The 10,132-nt window shown below is 42.2% G+C and overlaps 1 long non-coding RNA gene across 1 annotated transcript; it reads left to right on the top strand.

The window, feature by feature from the left end:
- Positions 1 to 183: 183 nt before the first annotated feature.
- Positions 184 to 753, top strand: LOC135058090 (uncharacterized). The gene is made up of 3 exons (XR_010244590.1): positions 184 to 277; positions 346 to 442; positions 672 to 753. It is a non-coding gene; the product is annotated as an uncharacterized LOC135058090 (long non-coding RNA).
- Positions 754 to 10,132: the final 9,379 nt, after the last annotated feature.

Below are 10,132 nucleotides of genomic sequence, written 5' to 3'. Positions count from 1 at the left end.
GGTTTATTTATTGTTTGTAGCTATGGATTGGATGTGGGAGAACGCTTAACCCAGGGGCTGACCTATGTGTATCCTCTTGGACCTATAGGTATTTATTGAACGTTGATTATGGCTTTTTTGATATATATTTCTATGCCTCAGATGCACATTGTTTAAACAGAGTATATGTGTAATCACAGTGGCTGAATGTCCTTTTTGAGATCCTGCAGCTGTTGACCCTGAGTGGGAAAATGTCTTATCCAGGTGTAGTCTTGTGCACACCTTTCCAGACCCATAGGTATTTATGTGGTAAGTAACAAGGTGATTCTGATACATGTTTATAATAGAGATATCCTTTGATTACAGCAGTGGTTTGGTTGCAGAGCTGTGATTATATGGACATTCTCCACACTTGGTATACAGCAGTTCAGACATGCAGCCCCATTGGAATGTGCTGATAGAGGTGAGGATGGGTAGGCCTTGCATGCATTTTAAGACCAGTGGTGAACACAGGGTGTTATTTTATTCCTCCTTGTAGTCTCACTACTCTGCCACCTGTTTTTGGTATATGAGTTCCTTTTTTCTAAATCTGGTATTATGTAATAGTTTATGTTGATACAAGCATTGTCGCTAATATTGTTATATATTGGGACCTGGGAGGCTCAGTCATGTTTATGTTCTATTTTTTCTAGATATACTTTTAATTATTCGGCTTCATTATATTATGATTGGATTTGATGATTCATGTATGGCCCTTCTTGAAAAAGATCCTGGTTTTTGGATCGAAACGTCGAAACATTTGAGGCTACAATAAAAATTTTCTATTGAAGAAATGTGTGAACTTTATACACAGTGAGAGTGCACCCTCCACCACGTGGAATTCTCCTCTATATATATATATATATATATATAATATATAAGCCTTGTGATCCACACAGTTGGAACCGTGCTGTAGGTTTAAAAATAGAAAATTATATAGATAGATAGATAGCTAGATAGATAGATAGATCTATATATCTAGATAGATTCCTAAATAGGCCGGCACTCAATGGTAAAATACAACTGGCCCCGGTGCCCTAATCCAAATACTATACTCCTCCTCCAAACGCAGATAATTAACAGGCACTCAAGAGGCAGTAATAATAAGCAGGAAAATGCTGGTAGTAGTGAAATTGATGTTTTGGAGCCTACGCCCCTTTATCAAGACATATATACATATAATTTTTATATTTTTACACCTGCATCTCAATTCCAAATGCATGGATCACGGGCTTATAAGTGCACCAACCAGTACAAAAACAATATATATATATATATATATATATTTTTTTTTTTTCTATTTTTAAACCTGTAGCTCGGTTCCAACTGCGTGAATCACAGGGCTTATAAGCACACCAACTAGTACAAAAACAATATATTTACCATACCATACAATATATATACCATACCATATATACCAACCAGTACAAAAACTATATATATATATATATATACTTGCAATTGTCGGATCGGCACTCTCCTAGCGATGGATATGTTGCTCAGGTGCCATCTGGAGTTACCAGCCATGAATTAAAAGCACCAGCACTTTATTCACGCTGTGTCAGTCTCTGAGTGCCGCTGTTTGTTACACAGTTTGCTACCTATATATATATATATATATATATATACAACTCACAGCTCCGGCACTCCAGACGTCCCTTAGGACCTACTTGCAGCGGTGCCTTCCTCCGGGGGGTCACCCCAATGTACAACGAAGAATAACGAGGCGGCACTCGGAGACTTGCAAAAACTTCAAACGTGTATTAGGTGCTGTCAACGTTTCGGGGACCACCTCCCCTTCGTCAGGATCGACGAAGGGGAGGTGGTCCCCGAAACGTTGACAGCACCTAATACATGTTTGAAGTTTTTGCAAGTCTCCGAGTGCCGCCTCGTTATTCTTCGTTGTATATATATATATATATATATATATACAGGTTGAGTATCCCATATCCAAATATTCCGAAATACGGAATATTCCGAAATACGGACTTTTTTGAGTGAGATTGAGATAGTGAAACCTTTGTTTTCTGATGGCTCAATGTACACAAACTTTGTTTAATACTCAAAGTTATTAAAAATATTGTATTAAATGACCTTCAGGCTGTGTGTATAAGGTGTATATGAAACATAAATTAATTGTGTGAATGTACACACACTTTGTTTAATGCACAAAGTTATAAAAAATATTGGCTAAAATGACCTTCAGGCTGTGTGTATAAGGTGTATATGTAACATAAATGCATTCTGTGCTTAGACTTAGGTCCCATCACCATAATATCTCATTATGGTATGCAATTATTCCAAAATACGGAAAAATACGATATCCAAAATTCCTCTGGTCCCAAGCATTTTGGATAAGGGATACTCAACCTGTATATATATATATATATATATATATATATATATATATATATATATAGCAGCAACTGGTATCGGCAGCACATGGTGAAATAACGACACAAGGAGTCAGGATAAACTGCAGTTTATCCTGACTCCTTGTGTCATTATTTCACCGTGTGCTGCCGATACCATTTGCTGTCTATTTGGACTCCTGGCTGGGGAAGTTCTACGGCTGGCACCGGGACCATCATTTTACAAAAGGTGTGCTGCCCTACAGACTATGTTATATATATATATATATATATATATATATTGCTCAAGAAAATAAAGAGAACACTTAAACAACGCAATGTAACTCCAAGTCAATCACACTACTGTGAAATCAAACTGTCCACTTAGGAAGCAACACTGATTGACAATCAATTTCACATGCTGTTGTGCAAATGAAATAGACAACAGGTGGAAATTATAGGCAATTAGCAATGCACCCCCAATAAAGGAGTTGTTCTGCAGGTGGTGACCACAGACCACTTCTCAGCTCCTATGCTTTCTGGCTGATGTTTTGGTCACTTTTGAAAGCTGGCGGTGCTTTCACTCTAGTGGTAGCATGAGTCTACAACCCACACAAGTGGCTCTGGTAGTGCAGCTCATCCAGGATGGCACATCAATGCGAGCTGTGGCAAGAAGGTTTGCTGTGTCTGTCAGCGTAGTATCCAGAGCATGGAGGCGCTACCAGGAGACCGGCAAGTACATCAGGAGACATGGAGGAGGGCGTAGGAGGGCAACAATCCAGCAGCAGGACCTCTACCTCCGCCTTTGTGCAAGGATGAACAGGAGGAGCACTGCCAGAGCCCTGCAAAATGACCTCCAGCAAGCCACAAATGTGCATGTGTCTACTCAAATGATCAGAAACAGACTCCATGAGGGTGGTATGAGGGCCCGACGTCCTCCACAGGTGGGGGTTGTGCTTACAGCCCAACACTGTGCAGGACGTTTGGCATTTGCCAGAGAACACCAAGATTGGCAAATTCGCCACTGGCGCCCTGTGCTCTTCACAGATGAAAGCAGGTTTTCACTGAGCACATGTGACAGAGTCTGGAGACGCCAAGGAGAACGTTCTGCTGCCTGCAACATCCTCCAGCATGACCGGTTTGGCAGTGGGTCAGTAATGGTGTGGGGTGGCATTTCTTTGGGGGGGGCCGCACAGCCCTCCATGTGCTTGCCAGAGGTAGCCTGACTGCCTTTAGGTACCGAGATGAAATCCTCAGACCCCTTGTGAGACCAAATGCTGGTGCGGTTTTCCCTGGGTTCCTCCTAATGCAAGACAATGCTAGACCTCATGTGGCTGGAGTGTGTCAGCAGTTCCTGCAAGATGAAGGCATTGATGCTATGGACTGGCCCGCCCGTTCCCCAGACCTGAATCCAATTGAGCACATCTGGGACATCATGTCTCGCTCCATCCACCAATGCCACGTTGCACCACAGACTGTCCAGGAGTTGGCGGGTGCTTTAGTCCAGGTCTGGGAGGAGATCCCTCAGGAGACCATCTGCCACCTCATCAGGAGCATGACCAGGCATTGTAGGGAGGTCATACAGGCACGTGGAGGTCACACACACTACTGAGCCTCATTTTGACTTGTTTTAAGGACATAACATCAAAGTTGGATCAGCCTGTAATGTGTTTTTCCACTTTAATTTTGAGTGTGACTCCAAATCCAGACATCCATGGGTTAATAAATTTGATTTCCATTGATAATTTTTGTGTGATTTTGTTGTCGGAACATTCAACAATGTAAAGAACAAAGTATTTAATAAGAATATTTCATTCATTCAGATCTAGGATGTGTTATTTTAGTGTTCCCTTTATTTTTTGAGCAGTATATATATATATATATATATATATATATATATATAGATATAGACTTTTGATACATCCGGCACTCATATGACTTGCATAGCAGCAGCTTCGGTGCCCTCCCTGGGAACAAGGGATGTATAGTATAGCCAACATCAGGAGTAAATTGATTGACTGCGTCCCTGCATACATGTGGGGTGGTAACTGGGGGGAGGAAACTTCTCCAGTTAGAAAGCCGGCGGATATTTAAACTGAACACATTGGCCCCAAAGGGGTTAAATGGACAAAGTGGTTTGCATAGTTTTTTTTATAGTCAGCTCCATAAACATGAAATTATTCTGATTAAATATAAAGTATTATCTTGAAACAGCAGATTTATGTTTTCATAGGGGCTATATTTGGGGCATAATGAAATGTGGAACTGGGATATATAATGAGTGTGTCCCATGTTTTTATTTATATGTTTGGTCTGTCTATGTATGTATTGATACACTTTTGGTGTTTTTTTCGAATGTATTTTATTGCTACTGTCTGTAATTGTTGTATTGGTTACCTAGGTAACCACAACATGTCACAGACTGGTCTCTCTGTGGGCGCCTGCCTGATGATGTCACCCGCTGTGCTGAGGCTGCCGCTTGCAATGGATGGCTGCTGCTAGCGTGGCTGATTGAACCGAGTGATGGAACACAGGTGAGGCTGGACACGTACGCTGATAAGGGGGAAGGGTCTGTGAGGGTATATATTCTGTGTTGTTATGGGTGTGTATATCCCTGATGACGGGCAGTTGCCCGAAACAATTGTTGGATGTAACCTCGGTAATAAAGACTCCTGAGTGCCGCCTGTCTTCGCCTCTCTCTCTCTCTCTCTCTCTCTCTCTCTCTCTTTAGCATTAGTGTGGTGCCAGGTCAAAAAGTATTATAATATTACTCACTTTCCCATAGAGAAAAAATGCAAAAACCAGCACTCACGATTCAGTTGAAAGCAGAAGAGGATTTATTCTACAATACAAATCCATTAGTGATACATCCAACAACTGTAGCCCAACACTTGTTTCAATGCATACAACCCCTGAAGAAAACCTGTATGCGTTAAAACAGCTATTGGGCCAAACTTGTTGGATGTATCACTAATGGATTTGTTTTGAAGAATAAATCCTTTTCTGCTTTGTCGAAGTCAAAAATATTACATAGAGAGAACATCCAAACTCCACACTGATGAGTCGCTATGCTTGCGAATACGCACAGCGTGCACAGCAATATATGGTAACATATGCATTTACACAAACATGCCACAAAGATATATTCAACACATATTTCATACCACACATAAATTAAACATGTCAAGCACCAGACATTATAATGTATTTATATAATACAGTTTAACATCAGATATATGTGTATTGTTGGAGCATAGAAAGATGGACATACCATGCTTGGTGTCAAAGTAACCAGATTAATGTGTGGATTCATTTGATGCCTGTGATTAGTTTGTAGCACATTACAATGAGAAGATATGATTAAATGTATGAAAGCTAAAGTCACTATTATTAGAACAATGAACTTCCTGGAAGACAGCATGCTTGCAGAAAGGAACCAGTGGCTATCTCCTGTTATTACACCATCAAGGCTGGACGTTGCTTGAATATCAATTGACCAATGACTCATCATGAATGAGAAAGTTCCCTCCCCTAGACCAATAACAAGAGATCTGTACACCCCCAACAGACTCAGTGTATAGCTGATCCCACACAGAAGAGTTTCCTGTTCTGTTTCTCACCTGGGTCCTGAGCGAGATGGTGTTTTGGTGATACTCTGCTGATGTTAGCTGGTGTTGAGGCAGAGCTAAAGATGGAGGAACTGGAGCGATTAGTGCATAAAGTGCATTGAGGGAGATGGTAATTGTATGCTGGCTGTGGCTGTATTTGAATTAATTTGTAATAACTGCTTACTGTGTAAATTGTAACCATGTAAATATATATATATACTGTACATGTGATATATTGTATACATATCCATTTAAATAACAAATGTATACATCTATGAGCTTTGGAACTCAGACAATGTGTGGGTGTATTGTTTTCTCTTATGGGATGTAGTGTTTTGCGACGTAAAGCGCACATTCATAGCACATGGTAATAAGATGCGCCTGGCGTCTGCAGTATATATTAGAGCTGGCATTTTAAATATTTATTAGAAAGTAATTTGACTTAAACAGCTTTCAACTGAATCATGAGTGCTGTTTTTTCTCTATGGGAAAGTGAGTGATATAATATATATATATATATATATATATATTGTTTTTGTACTGGTTAGCGCGCTTATAGCCCTGTGATCCATGCACATGCAGTTGGAACCGAAGTGCAGGTTTTAATATGGAAAAATAATATATATATATATATATATATATATATATATAACCTTCCAAATGACCCGGCACTCGAGCGGTCCCCCCTGCAAACAAATAACTGCTCACGGTGCCTTCCACAGAGGGATGCCCCTCTCCAATATACAGAATGCAATGAGGTGGCACTCGGAGACTTCCTTATGTGTAGTTTAATTGTGTATCTGATAACTGATATCTGTAATTGATACACAATTAAACTACACATAAGGAAGTCTCTGAGTGCCGCCTGATTGCATTCTGTATATATATGGCTTTTTCGTTTGCAGCCACAGCACACAGCCTTGAAAAAAGCGCCCTGCGCGGCGCTGAAACGTTGGCGTAATGTGCCATCTTTCTAATTGATTTTGTCAATACACTTGAATTTATTTTCACCAAGACCCAGGAGTGCCGCCTGTTCTTATGATTGGGGGATTGGACTGATATTTCACCACCTCTAATAGGAACATTTTGCTTGTTATTCATCACCTCTGTGGAAGGCACCCGGGCAGATGTGGATTTAACAGAGTGCCTACCAAACCAAGTTCATATATATATATATATATATATACACATATAGCTTCTCCAAAGCGTAGGCGGCACTCAGAGACTCACAAAATGCTGGTTTAGTGCATAAATCCCCACAGGGAGTGCTGTTTGATTTGTGATGTTTTGGGGGTAACAATTCCATTTCTCAGACAGACGGGGGTGCCGCGACCGGAAGTGCCGCTGCGGGATGGCGGCCGGGAGCGCCTGGGGACACACTGGAGCAACTTGAGGAGGGTAAGGTTACACACTTTAAATGCACTTGTTTGAGTTAAATGTTAGTCTGAGGAAGGGGATTGTTACACCCAAAACATCACAAATGAAACAGCACACCCTGCAGGGCTTTATACAAAAAAAAAACAGCGTTTTGTGAGTCTCGGAGTGCAGCCTACGTTTTGGAGAAGCTATCTATTCAGGGTAAATACCTGGGAGGTAGGTACCTGAGCCAGCTATGCGTAAGACCGGAGTGCCGGGGGTATTGTTTCTTTTATATATATATATATATATATATATATATATATATATGTGTGTGTGTATTAGAGATGTGCTCCGGAACCGATGATTTGGATTTGGATTTGTCTGCGGGATTTGGATTTGCCAAATGGCCATGATGGCCTTTGGAATTGGATTTTTTTTTTAATTGTCAAAAAACACCAAAATCACATAATTTTTGCATTTTTTTTGTCCCTAGAGTATTATTAACCTCAATAATATTAATTTCCAGTCATTTACAGACAATTTTTGACCACCTTATAGCTCACAATGTTATTTTTATCCACTTCAGGCCAAAGTCTGCAGCGAGCTGGCTGGTTACTTACCACTAGGCGACAGAGCAGCGGCACAAACAGACATCAGTTTGTAGCATATCTATGAAACACTGCCACACAGCAGTGGGATAAATGAACGGTGGTGCAAGTTAGAATTGTCCTTGGGCACTCCCACCCACCCTTCTGTTGGACATTAAATTTTTTTGCAGTAACCAACTTTCTTTTTCTTACCACTTTAGGTCTTTTTTTCTTTACCAGTTGTGTAAACTCTTTATGCCCTTGAGCATCACCGTTAGTACAAGATGACAGTAAATCGGCATCATGACTGGTGGCAGCAGCTGAAACGCTAGTATTTGGTTCTGTAAACTGATTGTTATCCATTTTTCAATTCACAGATCACAATTCACAAATCAGGGGAGCAGGGCACACAGCAAACAATATAAAGAGCAAAGATTTTTTAAAATTTTTTGGCAACACAGCTTGTTGACCGCTTTAACACAACGTACTATACAATTATGGTGTACTGGGGTGCAGTGCACACAACAAACAGTTTTATTTTATTTTTTGCAGGATGCACCTTGTCCCACATGGGTGGTCTTCAGGTTGCCGGCTGTCAGAGTCCCGGCACACAGTATACCGGTGCCGGAATCCCGACAGACCAACGCGTTTCGTCACACAGACGACAGACTGTGTTGATATATATATATATATTTATATATATATACGGCGGCACTCAGGATATACAGCAGAAAAAACACTCAGACTACATCTTAGTGAGCAATTTTTCAGTGCTTGTTCATGCTTTATTTGGAGCTCCACCAACCAAGTGGCGATGGCACGCCTGCGATTTTGCCACCACTCCCACAAAACATCATGTTACCATCCCTAGAGATGAGCAGGTTCGTTCTCAGAGAAACGAACCCCCCCCCCCCCCCCCCAAAGATCATGTTCCGAGCCAGAATCAGAGTCCGGCTCAGGACTTCCCACCAAACTCGGAAACCAGGACGAGGCAAAAAACTTCACTATCCCGCTGTCGGATTCTCGCGGGTTTTGGATTCCATATAACGAGCCGCATGTCACCGCCATTTTCACTCCGGACTTGGAGATTGAGGGAGACAGACCTCTGTCTGTCTGTGGGTGGTGGTGTATAGGGGTGCTGCTGTTCTGTGCTCTTCTGGGGTGATGTCCTGTGCTATTCTGGGGTGGTGTCCTGTGCTGGTGTACTGAGCTATTATTTTGCGTGCAGTAAGGATCTGCATCGATATTGGGCAAGCTGAATTAAAGATTGATGATATGATCCAGAAATACATTATTAAAGGGTACAACATGAATCTGTTAGTGAAGGCTAAGACCAAAGCTTTAAAATGTAACCATGACCTGTTACTGAAACAACAAGTGAGTAAACAGAATAAGAACAAAATGCCCTGGGTGATTCATTACAGCACTGCTAGTTAGAGGCAATTTAGACCTCATGGGGCCCTAAGCAAGACACTGATTTCAGGCCCCCCTTCCTCAAACAATGCATAGTACTATATGGCTTTAATTAATGAATGTACGCTGTGACTGTGTTAGGCGCCGTGGTCCGCGACATCCTTGCGGCCCGGCGCCTAGCAACTAGTGACGCCAGGCGTGCGAGCCGCCGGGTCCCTAGCAACGCTGGGACGCCGTGCGCGCTTAGCCGCTGGCTCCCTAGTAACACTGAGCCGCCTGGACCCTAGCAACGGGGACGCCACGGGCGGACCGCGCTCCCCGTTGCAGGGTCAATTTAATCAGTTAAAACTTTCACATTTGTCTTCTGCTCGTGCAGCAAGCCAGCTGCACGGCATCTTGTTAATCAGGCTCCAAGCTTCTGATTGGAGGACTCCCTGCTAAATACCTGCTCAGTGCTGCACACAGACGCCGGTAATAGCTTCCTGCATGCTGCTTTGGTTTGCTGAACGTCTGTTCCTGTCCTGCTGTATCCGGTCATTCCTGTCCTCAGAAGTTCTGTATCTTGGAGTTGTCATCTCATCCCAAGAAGTCGTTTAGTCCCCTGTTGTCCTCAACGATCACCAGAGAATATCGTGTGGTGTTCGTGAGTTACGGCTCTGCCGTATGTTGCGGCTCAGCTGCTTTATCTTTATATTCTGTTTCGGAGCATTTGCGGAGGGTTCCGCTTCCACAAGTCCTCTCCGGAACTCGGCGGTGCCAGGTAGGAGAGTGGACAAGTGGATATTTTGGTTGTCCT

The sequence above is a fragment of the Pseudophryne corroboree genome, chromosome 3, assembly GCF_028390025.1.
Source record: "Pseudophryne corroboree isolate aPseCor3 chromosome 3, aPseCor3.hap2, whole genome shotgun sequence".
Classification (NCBI taxonomy): Eukaryota; Metazoa; Chordata; class Amphibia; order Anura; family Myobatrachidae; genus Pseudophryne; species Pseudophryne corroboree.
This window is presented reverse-complemented; position numbering and strand designations above follow the sequence as displayed.